At 53.2% G+C, this 22474-nt stretch overlaps 1 protein-coding gene across 3 annotated transcripts in view; it reads left to right on the top strand.

Moving 5' to 3' along the window:
• RTN4R (reticulon 4 receptor) overlaps positions 1-22474 on the top strand; it is an 81171-nt gene that overhangs the window by 26387 nt on the left and 32310 nt on the right. The window lies entirely within an intron of this gene.

Here is a 22474-nt window from a genome sequence, read left to right as displayed (position 1 = left end):
CCCTTGTGGTGCTGTCTTACGAACCCTGCTGCCTGCCCGGTGCCCCGCTGTAGTGCCAGCCCGGCTCTGCTGCCCGGAGTTTCACAAACCTTGTAATTTCTGCCCGAGCAAGGGCTCGGCTCTTCCTTGGACCTGTGTGTCTTGACATGCTGAATCCCAGTAGCCGGTTTTGGGTCGATTATCCCAACCAAAAGGGCTGTCCGGGCAGCCTGCTCTGCACCCTTCACAGCCCCCCCCGCGGACCCTCTGGCAGCAGGGCACCGTGCAAAGCAAAGGGAGGCAGCCTGGCCATGCAGAACCTGCCTGCATCCGCGGTTTGGCCGTGTCCTGTGCTCCAGCCCAACGGTGGCACTTGAATTAGTAAACTCCCTTTACCCAGGAGGGCTCGTATTTCAATCTTTAAAACCAACCTGAATAACGATTGCAAAAATAAGAAACCCTGGCTCTGGCTGCTGAGAGCATGAAGCTATATGGATTTCTTAGGCAATTAAATTTTACATAATAGAGTAACTAGATGATTGTACAAATTTAAAGAGCGCCTGGAATATGCAGGCATATTCTGAAATTTCTAATCTCGTGTTTCAGCTCTAGACCATTAATCTGTCACATTTCTTGCCTTTATTTCTTTTCTATCTACACTGCTTCAGAGTTGGGATATCGCCAGTAAATGCGGCTCTTCCATGTTCGCCTCTAGCTCCTGTTCTGTTGGGTGCTCCTACCCTACGCCATGGGCACGAGCAGCTGCTCTTCAGATCGTGTGCTCAGTATCGTGGATTTTTTTGAGGAGGATGGAGCATAGCTCCTCAGCATAGCTTGTCACTTTGCCTCCACCTTGCTGGGAAGCAGTTCTGCAGCAGAGCTGGGACAGATGCTTGGGGATGGGAGCACCATCAGCAGAGGCAGCACATCCCCAGCCTCCTGTCTGGCCAGCCCAGCCCCGACTTCTTTATTCTTCCAGTCCCCAGCTAGCTTTTGCCTGCCAGCCCTGGCTGCTGGCTTGCCCCCAGGACATGCCGGAGCACGTAATCCCCTTTCCGTTGGGCAGCTAATTCTGGTGTGCTGGCCCCGTCCCTGCTACTCTCGTCTCTGTGCTTACCCCTAAGCTGCTTTCCCAGGTCAGGCGGACCACAGCGATGTTTCTGCTTGCTCTTCCTCAGCGGGAGGATGCTCCGTGCCTGTGCAGAGGTCTGTGAGCGTGAGCTGGCTTCAGGAACCAGAACTGTTGGTTATTCTGGATTATTTAAAGCCTGAGATGCAGCCAGTAAGATCGGGCCCCTGAGCCTGGGGAGAATCGGGGGGAATACCTGGATGTTTTCTGCTCTCCCCAGTGTGGCGGTAGCGGCTGTGGCTGTCGCACCTTCATGGGGGCCCTTTCCTGCCCTGAGTTACAAATTCCTTCTTGGCAAGCAGCTGTAAACGGCCCAGCTGCCTGAATACTGCTGCTCTGAAGGCTCAACAGGCTGCACATCGAGTGAGGAGACTGCTCTGGCAGGCTCATACCCTTGGGACAGCTTGCATTTGTTTGTGCTGTTGCAGATTTTCTCCCCACTGCTTGCCTTGTGGCTCAGGGAGTTAAAGGGGAGATTTTTCCCTTTACTCATCGCAAGAGCATCCCCCCGCCAGCTCTCCAAGTGGACCCTTGTGGTCTCACTTGGGGTTGCAGATGCCCAGATCTGTTGGAAACAGTGGCTGGTGTAGTTTTGTGCAGGCAATCAGTCGGCTCTCAGGTCAGCAGTAGGCTTTATTCTCGCAAAGCAAAGGGCTGAAGTCGTGGTTATAACATCGGAGACTGTTTGCCAGAAGATGATACAACAAACATGAATTACAGTTCATATTTATTGCTAAAGCACATGCCTTGTTTCTCCTGTGCCTTTGGTAGCTGGACAAGTTGGCAATCTCACCCCTTTGCCACCAAGCTATGGCAGCTGCCCTGGAAGGTCTTGCCGTCGTAGCAGTGCGGTACAGCTCCTGCCAGCCGCAGGGGCTGCCTCCGTACCCCTTTCCCTGGATTAATCCAGCTCTTTTTGATAGGGATTGTGTCCGTAGGAGCACTGGACATGATGGGGGCCTGACTTCGGTCTGGGACTCTGACTGCTTGTAAAATGCTGATGGTGTTTAAACAAGGAGCTCCCATCAATGACTAAGGGAGTTGAAAACCTGCTCAGCGTCATCTAAAATAGGTCACAGGTTGACATGATCACGCAATGTCCCTGCCAGGCGTTTCTGGGAAAAGCCTCGTGGAGCAGCTCTGAATTAAGAGATTAAGGTGGCAGCCTGGGGGTTTGGCTGCAGCCCTGTCCCCAAGGTGCTTCTGGAAGCTCTGGGGAAACAAGGATCTATGGGGGGCAGCAGGTCCAGGAGACCATGCCGCACATCCCACCCTCCGTGGTGCATCCAGGGGCCTCTGTGGGCTCAGGGTCTTTCCAGCCCTCTGTGATGCAGCTTTGTTCAGCCTCAGCTGAAACTGCGTCCGCCTCTGGGAGCTCGTTCGAAATCCAGCTAGAGAGAAAAGGGGAAAAAAAAAAAGAAAAAAAAGACCTGTTTTTGTTTGCCTGTGTGCACAATCCAGGCTCCTTGGCTGCTCTAAGCTCCTGGCCTAGATTAGTAAAAGATAGATTATTTTCACGTGGAATTGTTTGGGAATAAAGACAGGTCTGGGTTGTTAGTTTGCTCTTTGTTGTGGCTGAAAGAACCGAGGAGTTTTGGAGCCTGGTTGCTCTGTAAGCAAGGCAGGTAGGTTTAGGTTGTTTTGTTTTCAAAACAAAGTTGGAGGGATCTGCTTTGCAGAGCAAAATGAGCAAGAATGGAGGAAAAGATGTGAATGCTATCTCTGGAGAGCTTTAAAAGTCTGAGTACCTCTGAGATGCTTTAGAAATTCAGAGTTGACCCTGCTCACTTTGTTTAAAAAAATAAAAAGTAAGTAAAATGCCCCTGCCCACCCATCTGTGGCATTCTTTGGGAGGACTTCTGAAAGACTCTGAAATGCGCTGGCTGCTGAATAAATTATAAACACACTTCCTCTGGTAGAGCACTTGTTTCAGGCTGCACATCCAAAAGCAAATTAAATACTCTTCGGTGTAATTTCAAATGGAGCTGTTTGCTTCATTTTGAAGATTGTGTATTCAGATTATTTGTCTTTTTCTCAGGCTACGCAGGAGGGGGCTGTCTCTGGCCGAGAGCCTGGATGCGGAGCAGGCTGGAGGGAGGTGCAGGTGGGAGACGTGCGTGCTGCTCGGGCTCTGCGCTAGTTCCATCGCGAGCGCTCCTGCCTCAGGCTGCCCGTGTTTGGAGAGGGCTCGGGAGGCGAGTGTTTAAGTCAGGCTGCTTTTTGAAGCAGGGAGAGCCCAGGTCCCATGCTTGGGCTGTGGGAGGGCTCCCCTGCGCTTCCTTTGCAAGGCAGGGTTGGGACACAGAGGTGCTGCCGGCTCTCCTCGGAGCGGGGATTTTTCCGTAGGGAGCCAGACCTGTTAAACAAGCTCTTCTTGGCTGCTGTGCTTTGAGAGCAGCCTGGAAGTGTCTCAGCAAAGAACTGGACAGGTCTTGCCAGAGTGGTCCGCAAGGAACCTCGCTGGAGGGATGTTTCACAGCCCAGCACAGTCTCAGTGACAAAAAGTCCCCGGGATGCGACCCTCGGAAACACGGGTGACGCTGTCCCTGTGCCTGCTCAGGGTCCCAGGCCTCCCAAAGCTGTACGGGGAGAAGATGCTCCAGCTCTGTGAGTTCGCTGAGCATCGAGCAGCGGTGCCGTACACCGGCAGAGCTGCAGCACCAGCACCTCTGAGCTGCACCGGAGGCCTTCTGGGAGCCCCGGAGTGTGAAATGCGTGGAGAAAAGCGGGTCCAGGGCTGCTCTAACTGCTCTAATTCTCCACAGGTGACAGGAGAGGCAATAGCCAAACGTTTATACGTTAAGTTATGTAAGGATATAATAGCACTTTATGCTGTAGAGCAACCCAAACTGCGCTTCATCACCCCTTCTGCTGGCTTCCTGCCTGCAAACGGGACGCGTGATGTGTCAGCTCCAGCCCGTGTCTGTCCCCAGCGTGAGTTATCAGCTTGATTTCAGAAAAGGCTTTAAGTGTATTTGAAACGTAAAGGGGAACAGAATCCCCCTGTATCTTCTCCGTGAGCAAAGTCCAGTCAGAAATATTACAGATTGATCAGTATTTTATCTGGAAAGGAGGATGGCTCCTTAACATCATTAAGTGGTGACCTTTAAAACTCATTCTCCTGCCAGCCAGATCGGGCAATGGATGGAGCAGAGACGGATGGCAGCGGTGGGGAATAGAATCAATTGTTTGCTGAGATCAGTGCGTGTGTGTTTTCAGTGGCGTGGAGGTCCCTGGGCCACTGTTCACCATCTCTTTCTGCACATTTCTTTTTTACGGCAGAATAAATTCTGTTTGGTGCCCAAGATGAATTTTCAGAGTCATATGTCATGTTTTACAAGGGGCTGACAGTGCAAATTGGGGGAGAATAATGGTGCCCAGCCCTAACTCACCTCAATGGCTTTATTAGATTTCTCATCGAGAAGCAGATGAGCAGGCTGGGTTCTTGGGGGTGTTTTCTGTTGGGAAGCTGATCTGCTTAGTTTCAACTTTAAATTTTGGTGTGTGTTAATGCTCTGCCCAGATTAGGCTGTGAGACACGCTGAGTGGCAGCACCAGAGCCAGGGCTGAGGCTGCTCGTCAGGGGACATGCAATGGCTTTACACCAGGCTGCTCCAGTTCTGGATCTGGGTCCTGTCCCCTTCACCCCTGGTGCCGCCTGCCCGTAGCTTGGGTCAGAGAAGGTGTCAATCCCGCACAGATCTGGGCAGGCTTGCCTCGAACCCTCTGAGTTTATGGCAGCCCATGGCAGTGTGGTGATGGGAATCTGCTCTGTCATGCCCTGCGTGTGGTCTTGTGTGTTTTAAGCTCATGCATGTACGTTGCTGGTGCTGTGAAAGCAAGACCTTCTCAAGGCAGAAAGCTGGGTCATGGCTGGCAAGCGTTGGCCCCTGTGGCGTAGGCTCGTGGCAATGTCTTCATGCTCTTGGCTGTCATCTTCCAGCTCCTGCGTCCTCCATGGCTACAAGGTCGCGGCAGGTCCGGCTGCACGGCAGCGCAGTCCTGCCAGACACAGGACAGCCACGTGCCACAGCCACCCCCTAGTCCTGCAGGTATTTGTCACCTGGGCGTTTGCAGATGGGCTGGGACTCGAGCTGTCTGCAGATGCGTAGGCTGTTGCTCTTGCCCGAGTTGGCTTTGCTGCAGCCTGGGAGCCCTCATGCAGTTGGAACCTGCATCTCCTCCACTGGGCTGGCAACTTCAGATCCGTTGCAGCGCAGCCCCCCAGACCACCGATCTGCACCCCTCTGCTCCCCCCCAGCCTGGCGAGAGCAACCTCCCCCAGGGTGGGCGAATCAGCCTGACGTGCCATGTGCTTGGAGGGCTCAGTTTGCCGTCTTTCCACAGACTCGGGCTCAGGTAGGCTAGGGTGGGCTCCGTAAAGTGGGTCCAGCTCTCGCGCTGCTGCCCGCAGACTGACTCAGTGCCTGGCAGGCAGGAGGGATGCCCCAGGGGAAGCAAAAAGCAAAGTGAGAAGGAAGCAGGTGAAAGTCTCCTGGAAAAGGGCTGTAACTCTGCGAGGGGTTTGTTCTGCCCCAGGGCGGTGGGTGACCGGCGGATCCCGTTCCCCTGGGGCTGCGGTCAGCGGCGTTACTCCTGCCAGCAGCCTGGAGCTCGATCCAGGAAGGTAAATCCCAGTTTGGTCTCTCCGTTTCCATTTCTGTTGCCAGCGCAGCCTGGAGCATCCGTGCGGGCAGCGGGGATGTCGTTTGGGAGGTAGGGGCAGAGGGGAGGACGAGACGGGGCAGAGCGAGCTCGGGCAGTCTTGGTGGAGCGAGGGTCAGCTCTGGGGCTGGATCCTGAGCATGGACACGTGGCGTAAGGCCACAGCAACCCACTTAGGTCTGGTGGAGGAGGGGAGGAACAGGCTCTGTGCTAGCCCAGAGCCGCCTCCGCTCCTGCCAAGACACGGTGCAGAGTCATTGCAGGGCAACGTGCTTTCAAAGATGAGCAGGGAAGTGCTGCATCTTTTTTACAGCCCTCTTCTTTGACCTCTGAGAGGCGATGGTGAGGACTTGGTGCTCATCCCCGTGCGTTCAGCGTGGCGGCAGGTTGTTGTTTGACAGCGAGACGGTCGCTCCTCCGGACCAGAGGCACGGGGACAGTGGCAGAGAGGAGCTGCGTCGCGAGGAGGGGTGACAGGTCCTAGGGACGGCGGGAGGGCACAGAGACCAGCTTTGGTCTCCCGTCCCCTCTGAGGACATAAATCGGGGTTTTCCCCAAGCCCTGAGCAAATACAGCGGTCGGCACGGCTGCTCTGTGCCCCTGAGCTGGGGTGCATTTGCTCCTGGTCCCAGGGCCGTGGTTCCCCAGGGAAGTGAGGACAGAGTTCTTGTGTCTTTTGGTGAGAATCTGCCTGACTTTGGGATGTCTTTGCAGAGCTCAGACAGCCCTTAAAGCAGAAGGTTACCCTAATTTATAGTCCCTGGATTTATGGGAGGTATATATCAAGGGAGAGTGTAATAGCTTTCCTGTGGCCCATCAGCAGAGAGGGGACCAGCCTGAAGTCCCTGGGAGCAGGGATAGCTGCGGGATCGTTGTAGCTGCTTTAACTCTTTCCCTTCGGGAGCAGGGAAGAGACAATCCTGCCACTGCCTCGCAGTGGTGTTGCAGCTTGCTCCACGCACCGCTTGCGAGCAGGCGTTGAGTCGGTGCTGGGAGGAAGCTGGAGTTGGTATCCCAAGCCCCTTGGCTTCTGGCAGGGGATGGGAGGCTTAAGAAGCGGAGATTTCCCAAAGCTCGTCCAACACGGCATGTGGGGCCAGAGATCTCGCCGCTTCCCATGGAGCTCCCTGCCCTCCCTGGGAAACCTTCCTGCAGAGTCCCTGTCCCACGCACACCCTTTCTCCATGCTCATGCCACCCACCACGGGCACTTTTGGCCTTCCCGTCCCTCCCTGCATCCATATCCAGAGCTGGTACCGCTGTTTTTGGGCCCCGTCTGCCCCTCAGCCCAGCACCGGGGACCTGCCCCGGGTCTCCCTTCAGCCGGCATCGTTTCCTGGTGCTCCCACCTGAGAAAATGGCTTCGCTGTCCCTTGGTTTGTCTGACAAGCAGAAAGCCGAAAGGGCGGATTAGCTCCCGCTTCACTCCCCAGAGCTCTTCCGAGCAGCCAGCGAGCCCTTAGGAGAGTGGGGATTGAGCCGTGGGGTCTGCTTTCTGCTGCGAAAGCCCGTTCCTCCTCTCCGTCCCGTGGGGCAGTGCCCCCTTGCCCCTGCCCACAGCTGCCCCAGGTGATGCCCCGGCTGTGGAGCTGCCCGAGGCAGGAGAGAGCTGAGCTGGTGGTGGGTGGAATCACTCCGGCTCTGTTTGCCGGAGGCTCCCGGCTGTCAGCCCCGTCCAGCGTGTGCCAGGTATTCGCAGCCGAACGTTTGTCTGGGAGCTGACTGCCGCAGCGGCATCCCGGCGGGAGTGCTGGATGAGCCCCGGGCAGCACGGCGGGGAGAAAGGCTCCTCCGGCTTCAGTGCCTGGTGGTGCTGGGGCCGGGAGGGTTCTGTGGACTGAGCTGGGCTGGAGCAGACTGTGTTCCCTGCAGAGGGACCGGCAGAATAACTCCCTTTCTGACTCATTCCTGAGGCTGCAGGCAGGGCCCCAAGCAGCTGATGGGTGCTGAGGCACTGGAAGGAGCGGGGAAAGGGAAGGGTGAGAGCGTGGGTGGGTGTAAGCAGATTCCCAGACACCGGGTGCTGCATCCATCAGCATCACCCGCCCCGTGCAGGGTAGAGAGCATGAGCCTTCCTCACACGTCCCCAAAAGCATAAATGGCTGGAGCATCTCGGCTTCCCGATCCTTTGCTCTCACTGTGCAGACCTGAAATCGGGAGGAATCACTTGGGTTTTCTACATGGACGCGGCAGGGCAGGCTGAGCCCTTTGCAGTTCAGCTGACCCCACCAACTGGGGCTGCACTTTTAGAGCTGCTCTGCTGTGGGCGTAGGAGGATGATGGTTGCAAAGCTGCTATTCCTGGGGCCCAGGCTTTCGCATCCTTCCTCCTCCTCTGCAGTCCCTGTGTGGAAATAGCTGTTGCCCACTCTGGAAGCTGGCATTGCTGCTAGAAGATGTTCTGCTTCTTTAGCAGTTCAAGAGCTTCAGCAGTTACAAAAACTTCTCTTTAAAAATTGATGCTGTTCTGTATCATGTTAAATATTTATTCTTAAGGAACAATGCGTTCCTCCCTCCCCCATTCTGCTATGATACCTACTTTGCATATGAGCTGATTAATAATTAAGCGTCTACATTTTATTTTGACTAACAGAAGATGCGCTGTAGCCAATTGGATGCCTGTTGTGTTCTGCTGAGCTGTGAATTCACCTTTCCTCTCCAGTCCGAGGCATCCTCTCCGGTCATGCCTTGGAGCAATCCTACTCTGGGAATCCAAGCTGGCCATGGCCAGTCCTGGACCACCTTCATATCTGTAATGCTGCAGAGCCCATGTTCACCTGGCCACGGAGAAGACTGTAGGATCACCCATTCCCTTTACAGCCAGCAGGAAGCCAGGGTGGTTTCTTCAGCCCCAGCTGCGTTTTCCCCCTGCCTTGTAACTTTGCTGTATTCAGGTGAAGATGATGCACTTTTTCCGATGGAGAGATCTCCCCTAGGCTGGGGCAGGAAAAAGTTGGTGCTGATCTGGCCGGGCAGCCAGGATGGCCCACGGCAGCAGTGAATGCCTGGGTGCCAACTTTCATCCCTGCTGAAGCAGGAAACGGGGGAAGAAATTGGGTGTCCTGGGCCAAAGCCAACTGCGTCCCAGCTGGTTCCAAGCGCAGAGCTGGTGCTGAGCTGCTGAACGGCTCCATGACAAACGTTGGGTGGTGGCATGAGGTCTCGGGACAGTTTCCTCCAATGCAGCTTTGGGCTCCTCTAGCCTAACCAAAACCAGTACACCCTCTCTGGGGAAGCCACTGCTGAAGCTGAGCCCCAGACTCCCTAAGTGATTCCCTGGCGTGGAAGGGGAGACGTGCGTCCTTGAAACAGGGACCTGGCCTGGTGATACAAACCGGGTTGCTTAGTCCCTTAGCCCCACTGGATGCACAGTTTTTTGGAAGCGGTCGGTAGGTCCAGCTCCATAACTGGAGCCTCCCTGCACAGGAGTTTTGTGCAAGAGGGAAGCATGGTGTCTGCAGCTCAGTGACACTGGGCACACAGCAACCAGACCTCAGCAAACCTGTGCAGGTGCTGAGTGTCCACCTCCCGACAGGTATGGGGCTCTTCCCCCCTAAAGCCGGCTCTGGTAGGCAAGGGGTAACTGGAGAAAAAGACCTCTCGGCAACCTGGGACCCAGTCCTGCTGCAGGGGCAACGCACGGCAATGCTACTCTGACACTACTAAGCTCAGGAACAAGGGCTGAGGAAAGAGCTGACACAAGGGCAAACCGTACCCTAGGATTATAAGGAATTAATCCTGCTAAGAAAACTGGATTACTATTCAGGAGAGATGCTGAAAAAACAGCATTTGTATTCTGTGGGAGATTTCAGTGTTAGCACCCTCTTCTCCCCGCCCCAGATTTCCCAAGGAAGAACAAAAATAACTCTTAAGTTTTCCCATGGAAATATAATCCCGGCTGCTTTGCAGCATCTTGTTTTCTGTAATTCCCGAGCAGAGTAATAGATACTCTTTTCACCAATAAAAAAGAAGCTACAGGATCCATTTTGGAATAGATGTTTAAGTGTTCAGGAAACAAGGAATTAAAGCAAATTGTGTCGAGGTGTTTGTTTGGGGAGCTCTGTCACAATAGTTGTGATTCCTCATTGCAGTCCCTTTCAGGAGTGCTGCATTTTCTAAATGCTCTGTCAAAAGCATCTCAGCTGGCTCTACCCTTTAGACTGGAATTACAAAATGAAGAGACTGTGCAAGACTGAGATTTACTAAAGCATTTGGTGCAGATTCACATGAAATCTTTGTCTCAGACTGAGTTTTAACAGCCTGGGTTGTAAGTGCTGTCATAAAGAGCAAAGATTGCCTGGGGGGTTGTAAACAGAGGGCGACGATGGGTAATGGCAGAGCGCAGAGTGGGGTGCTGAGGCTGCGCGTGGGATGCAGGGGACACACACGGCAATTGGTGTTTCTTATTTAACAGCTTCATTAGTGAGCTGGAGGCAGGCACACGCAGCATGGTAATGAAAGGCGCAGATGGTGCTAAACTGGGAGGTGTCGCAAACAACAGTTCAGTGCGCGATGCAGAGCGCCCGGGAGAGGCTGGAAAATCAGGTGCAATAGGGTGATGCTCAGCGCACGAGCGAACGGCCCAGGACAAAGATGGCCAAGGGCAAAGCTGGCAATGAAGCAGCGACGAAGACCGCGGCAAGAGCGTGCTCAGGTGGCAGGTTTCGTTTGCCACATGGTGCACTTGCCCAAAACCCTCCGTCCCTCCTCGGGCAGGGGGGAGGCTGTGTGCATCTGTGCCACTTTGTCTCGCCGGCCGCACGTAGTTTCAGAATCTCAGCAAAATCCTGAAAACCGGGGAGCAGAGAGGGCACGAGGAGGGAGCGGGCCCTGGGGAGAAGTAGCTGTGTGCTGTCTGCATTGCCGGGGCTTGCTGTCCGCCCCCGGGTGAGCATGCGTGTTATAATCTGCTTTTGGGAGGGGAAGGGACCATGAACGTAGAAGTCCCACCTTGAAAGGGCCAGTTTTGGTGGTGTCAGGCATTGCCTGTAATCAATGCAGGGCTGTAGGATCGTCTTGAGGACCCAGAGCTGGGACCTCTGCTGAAAGAGCTGCAAGAGTTAAGTACAGCCCGGGCTGGCCGTGCTGGAGGGACTGGCCGCCACATCCCTCAAGCTGGTCAATTAAGGCTTTTTCCTGTGGGGCTTTGTTGAAAGAGAGATGGTGCGGCGGGCCAGCGGTGGAGTGCCCCAGACTTGCCGTGGGAGAGCGGGAAATACTTGCAAAGGCAGGTCCGGAACCTTGCCTGCCTCTGTGCCAAGGCTGTGTGCGTCAGCAAATGCTCTCTAAGAGGGCAAGATCTTGCGTTTCGCATTGGTAAGGCTCGGGAGCAGGGACGTGAAAGATGCACTGCAGGCTCTTTGGCCCTGCTACGCCTGAGAGACTGGGTGTGGAAATGCAGCTTGTATTTTGAGCAGTCTGGCTTTGAAGGCACCAGTAGATGGAGGAGCTGCTGTTTCCCTCCACCGTTTGTGGTTGTGGTTAATCACTGTGACTCATCTCATTTCTGATTTGAATTCTCTGGCTGTAACCTTAAGCCACTGGATCTTGCTTTGCCATCCTCTGCTAGATTAAAGAGCCTTTGAGTACCCTGTAGTTTTCTTCCCTGAAAGTGCTTAGGTGCTGTTATCAGGTCACCTCTTTTAGCTTCTCTTTAGAGGAGAGGCAGATCGTGTGTCTTCAACCTCACACCATTTTTCCTGGCTGTTGGTATCGTTTTAGGCTCTTCTTTACAATTTCTCTAAACTCGCTTGGGATGGTTTTGCACTGGAGCGATACTGTAATCCTGCCTTCCCTTTGTTGCAGTACGGGCCAATTCCCTTCTGGACTTGCAGAAGGCCACCGATGCGTGATCACGTTTATTGCTGGCCTTCAGTCCCAGCGCTGTGACTTGAGCTATGACACTGGCTGGACGCCGCATTTTTGATGAGCATTTATTATTTTCAGACATGTCCTGTCAGATTCACAGACTTGGGGAGCAGGAAGAGTTGGATCTGGTGCGTTTGGACACAGACAGTGAAGTTTTGTTTTACTTTATTCCTCACTGTTTGAAGCTGGCTAGCCTTGTGCCAGCACCTCTCCTCTCCTCGACAGCAGCAGCCTCTCTCCCTCCTTCCTCTGCATTTATCCGCTGTTCGATGCCAGTGCTTGGCACAGGGGTTGCAGGGGGCTTTTGACTTTGTTTTCTCCCAGCCTGGAAAGAGGCAATGCCTGCAGCCTCCACTCTCTCACTGGAGAGTTCATGCTGTAGCTAGTGCCTGGGCCCAGGTGTTAAATGGAGGTGGTTAAAATGGTCAAAATAGAGGTGAACTGGCTTTACTCCTATGAGCCCTTTCCCTTCCCGCACAGTTGCACAACTGCCCCAAGGCTGCAGGAGTGCACAGTCTTGGCTCAGGGTTCATTTGAGGACACCTAATGCAGGGTGGCAGAGGCAGGGCTGAAGCTCAATCCCAGTTCCCTGCACCAAGGACTGACTCCCAACCCCTCTGAGATGCAAAGGCCATGAGTTTTCTATGTCTCCCAAAGACAAGCCGGTACCTAGCCTGTTCATGAGAGCTGGAGGGAGCTGCATCCAGATGCATCCTGGGCGAAGGGAGGGAAATGTCATTCTCCTGGAGGAGTCAGAAATGCTGGAGAAAAAAGACATGCCGGCACCCTAGATCACCCAAGAGAGCTGGAGACCATGGCCAAACCAGGGAACTACTTGCGCAGTCCAAGCTGGCAGGGCAATGGCCCTGCATGCTGGCACCGTGCATCCCTGATAGTCCTGCTGGGCTGCATCTGCTCTCAGCGTCCCAGCATCCCAGCTCATTTCTGCTGGCAGAGCAAAGACAGTTGAGGCTAGGATAATGAGAATAACGTGTCAATGGCAAGGGAGAGCGGCACCAAGACTTGGGCCAGAATTGACCTGGGACCTGTCTCCAACTTGCAGGGACCAGGGATTGCCCTGGTGCACTCTCAGCCACCTGCTGCTCCCTCCCAAGCTGGACATCACTCCTCAGTTTTGCTCTCAGAGCTTGGCTGCCCTTTTCTCTGCCACGTAGATTGCAGCCAGGATCAGACCGGTGGGTTAGCAGGTCCCCCTCTTTTGTTCCATCACTGGGAGCTGTGGTAGGTCCAGGAGAAATTCCCAGGAGCGTGCTGGACATGGTTACCCTGGGATGCTGAGCTAGAACCATCAGAGTCCTTCAGTGGGCCTGCCTTCAGGGCAGTGACAGTTTTAATTGCCAGTTTTAAGTTTGAGGGAAAAATAGATGGTGCCTAAATTGCAGGGGCATAGTAGGAACTGCAGGTGTGTGTGCACACCAGGCACATGCGGCGTGTAGCAAAGGCAGGTGTACACGTGCACAGAAGTTTCTCCTGCTTTTTTCCCTGCGCTGCAGATCTGTCTAGTGGAAATCCCTCTGGTTCTGCTGGCTGCTCCTCCTTTTTTCACACTGAGCTCCATGAGTTTTGCAGAAATACTCCCTTTCACTGCAAAAACACAGACAAAGTGAAAAATCGGCATTTTCACAGCACTCGGGGCAGGGGGTGAACATATGAGCAGGGCTGGGGGTGGACCAGGAGCCTTGCTAATAGAGGTCAGCACCTCTTCTTTGGCTCAGGACCCTTTCCTGAGATTGCAAGTGCCGCCTGTGGCAGACTTCAGTGGGTGGATGGCTTTCTTTTGGGCTCCCAGGACAGGCAGGACCCCTGCCTGTGACCAGACCCTTCCTCTGCCGCCGTTGTCCTCACTGGCCCCCAGCAGCCAGGCTGGGCTGCGGTTCCCTGTCTGCGGGGGGTGAGCAGAGCCACGAAGGTGCAGAGGTGACGGCTTCGTAGGTGTCTGAACAGAGACAAAACTCAGGCAGCAGTGATTGATTTTAGGCAGAATGGGCTCAGATCCTACAAACCCTCCATCTTGGGAGGGATGGCACCCACGCACCCGTGGTCCACGCACAGGCTCCTGGTCCTGCCGTCCTCCTGCGCTGAGCTTCTTGGTGTCTGTCTCCTTCCTAAGGCTTATGGTGACTCACAGCTTCACTTGCCCTGTTGTCCGTGTCCGTGCGTGAATGGTCTCATGGGGAGAGCTCTCCCCGTTGTCCCCGTCAGCAGTGGGTAGAGGCACCAACAATGTCACGGCTGGTGCAGAAAGCAGGAATGAGCCTGATCTCAGCTGGAGGCAGCTCAGGTCCGTATCTCCCTTAGCCAGGAGCTTGTTCCTACTCCAGCTGACAGACAGGGAGTTACGCTTGGGTCTGCACAATACCTCCAAGCGGGCACTGCTTGTTCTCCTCCTTTTCCGTGCTTGGCCATGCTTTCTGCAGGAGTTCCCCTTTCCACAGGTTCTGCAACACCCATTTCAGGCATTTCCATGGGTGTCAGGTGAAGCCAGGCCAGAGCTATGCTAGCAGCAACACTAGACAACGTATAGGAAGGCTAATAACTCCTTCCTCTCCTATTCTCTGTGCCAAGCTTGTCTCCTGGGAAAGTCCCCTCTTTAAATAGCAGGTCTGAGTGTTTTTAGTTTGCGGAGTGGTTTTGCAAAGAATTGCATCAAGGACTCTTAGTGCTCGACCTTTCCCATCTTGCTGCAATTTCTGAGCGTGAGGCTCAGGCTGTGAAGTGGCTGGAAACGCCGCTGACCCCACGCAGCCTCTTCTCCTCGGCAGAGACCAGAGCCGCAGCTCCCTCCTGAGGGGTCTGCCCCGGCATCCGCAACCGGTGCTTGTGACGGGACTCACGGAGACCCGGGCCACCCTTTGCGTGGATGGTGCTGGTGGAAAGTGCTGTGCCCCCCGAGAGGGCTGTCAGACCACAGCCTCAGCACTTGGTTCCCGCTACGTACGTCGTGCCTGCGCTAATCCTGCTCTGGGAAGACACAGTGCGGTGGGGCTAGTTGAGCCGTGCTGCGGTTTTAAGTTTGGGGTCTGTAAGTTCCCCTGGCTGAAGTCGGTTGAGCCAAGTGAGACCAGAAATGCGGACAGTGAGAGCTGGAGTGGGCAGAAGGCACCTTAGATCTGCGCAAGAGCAGACCCGAGGGACTCCAAACTGGAAGAGAAGGTGACAGCACCATCCAGGAGATAGACAGGACCTGTGTGGGGCAGGCTTTCTTCCCAGGAGGCAAGAGGGGCAGTCAGCGGGGTCGTCAGCCTGGGGAGGGTCTCGCACAGAGCTGTGGGACCCGTGGCCACCGCGGCTACACCAAACCCAGCTCAGATACCTAAGTTTACCTGTTGGAGTGGCTCGTGGCTGCTAAGGCCCATGCAGGAGGAGATACCTGAGTGGCAAGGGCTCTTCAGACTAGTGGGCAAAGGTTAAATAAGGGCTGGTGTCAGGAGCTGGAGCTAAAGCACATGTTGTTTGGCAGGAACAGGAGCTAGCTGCTGCGCCAAGGGGGATGACGAGTCTGGTGTCACTGGCAGGTTCCGCCGACGGACTTTGCATTTCCTTCTTGATCAGCTGCGAGAATTAAATCCGGGTCGTCTTACTGCCTCTGCAATGCAGGAGGTTGGAGAACACGGTTATCTCCTAGGGCTTTCCAGCCAGTGACTGTGGACCGGGCAGGGAAGCGGCCTTAGGGGCAGGTTTATTCTCTCTGCAGGTCCCTGACCTGTCTCCTGCATGGCCGGACCCCCCTGCTCACCCCATGGCACACACAGTTGCTGGAGGTCAGCCACCAGGCTCGTGGGCTCCATCCCTTGCCCTGCGTAGGATTGCAGTGGACTGCATGGGTTAAGAGGAGGAAGATCCTCCGTGAAGGCACGTACGTTGCCCCAAACGCTGTTCCTGCCTGGCTGGAGAAGGATCTGGTGGTCTGAACAAGCACAGATCTGCTTCAAACCCAGCTTTGCAGAGGACTGTCGATGTGTGTGTGAAATGGCAATGGCTGAGCTGTGGCCAGGGGCTGTTACGTGCAGAGAAATCAGGGTAAGCACAAAGCAATTGGGAGAAAAAAAAAAAAAGATGTTTTTAAAATTTAAATTAGTTTTATTTCTTTTCATGTTGCAAGTCTGCATTTTCTTTTCGTCTTACAGGCTTGTGCTGCTAAAGTGGTTGTTTTGTGCTTGTTTCTTTAATTAGTTTCTTAGCAATTTCCCAGCTTTTCTATGGAGACTTTTTCTTCTGAAGAAGTTTATTTCTTAAGGTTAGTCCTTAAAATGCTCATCCATACTGAAAAGCAGTGCCAAAGCCCAAGGAAAAAACTTTGCTATTGGAATGATAGACATTTGCTGAGCAACGAACTCCACTTTCTGCATGTACTAAAGAGTCTCCCAGTGCAAGAGCCAAGGGGCTTTGATTTGACCATATCCCATCATCAGAGTTTGCAGGTTGAATTTATTGGGGCTTTGGCTCCTCAAGCAGTTAAATGCTTTAGAAAAGCCTTCTTAATTCCCTGCAGCTGGGAGTATGAGGCTAATTTTGTACTGCTTCGTTTGGAAGTGTCAACTTCTGTGTACAAGAATTTTACAGCAACTTTGTTCATGCATTGAAAACTGAGATCACTTTTTAATGTTAACAAGGAATCAATTTGTTTTGAATGTGCAAAGATTTTATGCCACAAAGACAGAAGATTTTTTCATATCTATATAACAAGCCTATGGTATGTCCATGTTTTAAATAACCCATATCTTTCTTGTTGCCCCACCTCAGAAAAGATGCTGTAGTAAAGGAAAAGCTTGTGAGAAGCGCAGCCAGGATGATCAGAGGTACAAAACAGGTCTCGGATGGGGAAGGACCCACGTAGAGGTTTTTACAGTTTTGGAGACCTTCTACACAAAGGTCTCCAAAGCAATGAGAGGGGCAGGGCAGATGAGCAGAGAGCAATTAGTCACCGTTTTTAACACTGGTAGCGCTCAGTAAAATGGTGCGGCCGGAGTCTCATGGCACATCTGTCACTTCTAGAAATCTTTGCCCCAGGATGCTGTGGGAGTCAAAAGAAAGAGTGAATTTAAAGAGGGGAAAGGCAAACTGGCTTTCCGGGATCCATTGGTGGCCATAAAGCCAATGGTTCATGTGCAATCCCAATTTTGGAAGTCTCCAAACTGCTGACTCTTATCTTTGACAGTGCGTCAGGGGAAGGGCTAGCATATTCCTGCCCTGTTTCACCTACTATTACCTAAGTGGAGGCTGCTGGCTGCACCAGAGACAGGATGAAAGCCCTGATGATCTTTGTTCTGGTTCAATATGCCAGTTCTTGTATAAAAAAAAAGAATTTAAAAATGGGTTCACAGGAGCAGCTAAGACCCAGATTCAGAGCTGCTTAAGTGTTGCAGAAACAGGGATTTAACTTTTAGAAGCTTGAGATTTCTTTCTCTCTCTCATCTGTCTTTTTTTAAACGGTTTTCTAAAATTACAGTAAAGCATCCCACGGATTTTTTTTTCTGGTTGGTTTATTCCGTGTGTGTGCGCGCGTGAAAATCCACAGCACATCGGTGCTAACTGCTTAGTTTCCAAAGACAGACAGACCATGCAGCTGCTTGGTAAAATGTGTATAAATCACACAGTGAACATAAGTAGCGTAAAACATTGCAGATGTTCTGAAACAGTATGAATTATTTTTAAACAAAAGCTCCCAAATAATAGTCGTATTGCCTTTCCTAGCTCGTTGTGCTCTGATCTATCAGATGGAAACTTTGCTGTGAGTGTGACGGGAACAGTAACTCACCTTGCCCAAGCTAGCTCTGAGCTGGAGGGGCCCGGCTATCTCCTCTTAAGGACATTTCTCTGTAGTCAGGACATCTGATGTCACCGGTCCACAAAAGGAGGATGGTGACAAGTGTCTGCCCCAGCTTCCCAGACTCTCACGGTGTGTGCTGGGGTGGGAGTCGCGCTGGCTGGACCACCAGCTGCCTTTAGCAAGATGCTGTCCCCGTGGGACCGCGTGTGCCAGCAAACCCAGCTCCGCTCCCAGCTCCCAGTCTGGCTGACTCCCTCTGGCCTCCGCTCTGCCACAACCACCCCTCCGAGCACGTCCTCCCGGGCAAAATGAGCCTGGAGACACCAGGAGCCTGTTTGGGCTGGCGGGCTGCTCCTCCGAGTCCTTGGCAGGGGGAACCGCAGAGCTCAAATGCAGGATCCAAAGATGTCCTGGGGACTCTGGAGGCATTTCCATCCACATCACAGACACCATCTCGAGGATCTTTTTATTCTGCCGCTGTTGGAGCTTCCTTATATTGGGGTCTTGCTGCTAGCCTTTGAGCATCTGCAGGCCCACTAACGAAAGGCTCTTAAGCTGATTTGAGAAAAAAATCTCTTTGATGAACAAAATGGGACCCTCAGGTGCTGATTTTCTACCCGTACACCTCTTCTTGCAAGAGGTAATTGAACTGCAGTCGTAAGGACATACTGTACCAGTTTGCAGATTACACACTGTAGGAGGTCCTTGGTGTCCTCTCACAGTTTGAGCTCAGTTTTCCCCCTGCTTACCAGCACGCCTTGCAACAGGAACTACTTCACAAACAACTTGCAGTAAGAGTATTTCAGAAATCATTGTTTATTCAATATTTATGACAACCTTGGAATTCAAATTAAGTTGCAACAAAGTAGCACACAGGTGGTTACTTTGTTATTACACAATTTCTAAATTACCTTGCTGGAACCCTTATTTTTCACGGTTTCCTAGTCCCCTTGTTGCAAAGCTCTGATGTTGCCTAACAGCTCTGTACTTCACCACTCCACCTGCACTTACTTCCACCCATTCCTTAGTCCCTCCACCAGGAATGGGAGTTGTCCCCCTGACCTTGACTTGCCGCAGTTTGAGCAGGAAGATGTCATGCTGATCTCTCCCAGGTTTCTGACCCAGGTCAGCAGATAACTCGACATGTCCAACGTCTCAGAGTGCCCCAGGTTTAAGTAACTGGTCTACAACAGCTAGTGAAATCTGTAATTTGGATCCAAAGTGTCATAGACTTTAGGATATGTGTATAGATATCTGTATAAGTCATCTCGGTGAGTTCTTGGTCTAGACATCACTTTCCTGACCCCCAGGCCCAGCAAAGCCTGGTATGGATGTTGTGCCTTCCTTTCACCTCCCTGGTCTCTTGTTGGCAGCTACCACCTCGCTACGAGACCCGCAGAGTTCTCTTTCTGTTCTCCTTCTTGTCCCCAGGCACACCAGGCTGGGCACGAGCACTTCCTTCAGGGCTTCCTGAGGTGTCCCAGGAGACACCTTCCCGATGGAGATGGCATCCTCTGATGCCAGTGTTTGCATTCCCCAAACCAGCTCTCCCATCATGGTGCTCATGATTCATACTGGGTCAAGAGGTATGTTAAGAGATGCTCAGCTACGCACACATGCCAGTCCCTTGCAGAGGTCCAGCCTATCATTCTGCAGAGCAAAGAGTAAAACAGCAGCTGTTGGGTTTAGCACAAAATAAAGCAAGAAAAAGCTGCGTTTGTAGCACCAAAACTTTGCTGCCTTCTAGGTTTCTCTTCTCTGGCAGCTGGAATGGCCCACAAACCAGATCATCAAGATTTAATTCCGCCTGTGGCTTGAGCGTGATCTCTGTAGCTTGTCCCGTAGCCTTTCCCCTTCTCCAGGAGCCAGCGGCATGTTTGCCACAAGCCATCTGCCACCCGTGTGCGCATCTCAGCATGGACCAAGTCCCAGCTAGCCGGATGTGGCGGAGTTGCTGTCCAGGCAGGAGGCACGTCTTGGCTGTTTTTTATTGCCTGAACATATATTTGTTGTATCAGGTGGTGTGGAGAAGGAGCGGCTGTAATGTCCCACTGTGTGCCCTGCCAGTCCTGGGAGAGAGCCAGCTCTTCCCTGGGCTTCTGTGGATGATGGGTGCACGGTCTCTCCTGGGTTTGCAGCGCCGGTGGAGGTGTCCCGAACAAGAGCTCTGAACACCTCCCTCTGCCCTTGCTCAAGCTGGGATAACATTTTTTCACTCCCCCATGCTTGCACTTTAAATCATTTACAGGAGATTACCGACACATTTATACGTGCTGTGTCACCTCCCAAACACTGCTTGCTTTCTGCGGTGCCGGAGCCTTACAAAGCATGCAGGTCGGCGTGTGGGCTGGGGTTGCCACCCGGGGCTGCTTTCAGGGACTCTGCGGTGTCATGGCTTTATCCTTTCCCCTTGCCCTTGAGCAAAACCCTCTTGGAAGGCCTGAAGGCTCACCTGCCAAGGAGCTTGGTGTCCCACCTCCGAGTGACTCCCTTGCAGCATTAGCACCGGGCGTGCAAGGATGTGGACCCGCCGGGCTGGTGGGGCAGACGCTGGCAGCAGGGAGAGGGAGCTCCCTGGAAGGCAGCAAAAGCCGAGGGGACGCATTCCCCTCTCTGCTGGTGCATCTTGCTGTGGAGAAGGCACTCTCCCGGCGTGCCTCTGCTGCAAAAGCCATCCTCCTGGCACCGAACCTTGTCCTTCGGTGTGAACGGCTCCGCACGATGCGCAGGCATCGCAGCACCCAGCTCGCTGTGTTGACACAGGCTCCTGGGAGAATAGCATCAATACTAGGCGAATATTAGTACTAACAGGAGGAGGCAGAACCATTGTTTACCCTGCTTTTGTTAATCAGTTTGTTTCCATTCGTGATCCCAAAATGAAATTAAAAGGCTCTGTTTACATTGCTGAATTATCATCTGCTCCAGCAGGTAAAGCACTTTGGCAGAGAATTAATGGAGCCGTGGACAGATTTGTGTCAAAAATATGTGCATATTTTCCCACTGAAGGATTTGTTTGAAATGAGCTGGAATCTCATGCCTTTGTGTTTAAATAAAACATCATCCACCAACCACCCACACATGCTGCTGGGATGCTGTGGCCCTGAAACAAGTTCACCTTTAAAACAGCTGAGTTGAAGGCTTTTCCTGTGCTAGATTCAAAGGTGATTTTCCAAGACCAAAGATGGCCTTGGAGGGTAGCTTAAGGATTCAGAATATGCTTGAAGGAAAAATCCAGTCCTGATGCCAAAGAAAGACAAGAGAGTGTGCGCAGGGCTTCAGTTTGTCCTCAAGAGCTCGTGCTAAATTGTGCTGGGGGGAGGGCGGGTATTTCTGTCTCAACGGCGAGAGCCAAATTATCTTCTCTGGTGCCGCAGTGCAACCCAGCACAGAATGGGGCCCTTGCACCTGCCTCAAAAGGCTGAAAAATCCAATTCTGATCATTTTTGCTCCAGCAGCACTAAATTTATAACCCAGCACAAGGAAGACAAGATCTAAAAACCAATTTAGCAAAAAATGGCCTTTGCAACTAAAAATTAATGCTTCGAACGGCCTAAATGAAGCTTGAAAATAGCTTTTTTTCTGCTCCAACCGATGATTCACGTGCCTATTTGCAAACAATTCAAATGCAGTAAATTGAGAGGAAATATAAATCAGGTTCCTAAGTGAAGCTGCATAAATCCAATAAATGATTGATGAGAGAATCCTGTTTTAAGATGCTGCTGTCTGTCTCCAGTGCTGAGGCAGAAAATAATGGGGCCTTCGCCTCTTTGGGCTGCGCCGAATGAAGTGAGTTTGCACCGACCTCTGATCCCCACTCAAGGTCAGATGCAGCTTTCTCTCTCCACCCGGCCAAGCTGCCCAAAAAGAGAACTGCAAAATAAGGCTGCGCTCACCCAAGGGCCTGGCAGAGATCGTTACGGTCCGTCCCCCAGGGAGGAGGAGGAGAACGGACTCGCTGGTTGTGCTGCGGAAGAGCCAGAGCTCACAGCGCAACCCTGCAAAGGGTTTGGTGGCCCCAAAGGAACGTGGCTGCCGGCACGGACCCGGTGCTGCAATGCCTCAAAAGCATGGCTCAAGCCAGCCGGGAGCCGTGCTTCTGTACCTGGTGTCAGGGCGAAGGAGCTGGTGTGTCTGACAAATGCTGGCTCTGCAGTAGGACCACACTATGCTTTTGTGGCAGGTCTGGGATGGACGTGCCCTGGTGAGGAGCTCGTGACCGCTCTGAGCTCTCCGCTGCTCTCTGCACGTGGGGACGTGTGTCCTGCTGGCACGGGGGAGGTCTCGGCTCTGGTCTTGGAGCACAGCTACGATGGCAGGGGCAGCTGGGAGGGTGGCTGGAGTTGACCAGAGCTGATGACCGTGCCGAACGAATGGGAGCACAGAGATCTGAAGACATACCCCAAAATCTACCCAAGAATTACCCAAAGATAGTCAAGGCTCCTGCGTGCTGCAAGCTATCGTGGGGCTGCTGGCGCAGTGCGGTGTCCAAACCTTTGCTTGGAGGTGCAGGGGATAACCCACTGTATGCAGGAGCTGTTCACCAGGAAGGGGATTGTGGCCAGAACACGTTTCTCGTGTGTGGTTCTTGGTCTTCGTTCCTTGCTCTCCACGCGACCGGCAGCTCCAGCGACGGTGCCTGGGGTGCTGGGAGGTGCGTGCTCCTGCCCGGCTCTGCTCCTGGCACGGAGCCACCCGTGCGATGCGCAGGGCAGGCAGCCCGCAGACCCCGTGCCTCCAAGACACCGGCTTAGGACCTGGTAACTGACGTGAGCACCGAGCCTGCAGCGAGCGATGACTCTTTAACACACCAGCAGCTCAGTTGGCAAACCCCTAGGAGGAGCCTGTCTGAGAAACGGAGGAGATCTGGGTGCAGCCAGCTGCCAGTGTCCTGCTTCCAGCACGGACCTGGTGCCAGAGTATCCCACGTCCCCTTACGGGCCGGTTGCTTGTCCTGCTTGGATTGAACAGCTCTGCAGGCACTTGCAGACTGGGATGTGTCACGTGCAGCTGCTGCAGCCCTGAGGGCTGGCAGTCGTGAGCAGCT

This window comes from Aquila chrysaetos, chromosome 9 (genome assembly GCF_900496995.4).
Source record: "Aquila chrysaetos chrysaetos chromosome 9, bAquChr1.4, whole genome shotgun sequence".
NCBI classification, from domain to species: domain Eukaryota; kingdom Metazoa; phylum Chordata; class Aves; order Accipitriformes; family Accipitridae; genus Aquila; species Aquila chrysaetos.
The sequence above is the reverse complement of the archived record's forward strand: the minus strand, read 5'-3'. Positions and strand labels throughout refer to the sequence as shown.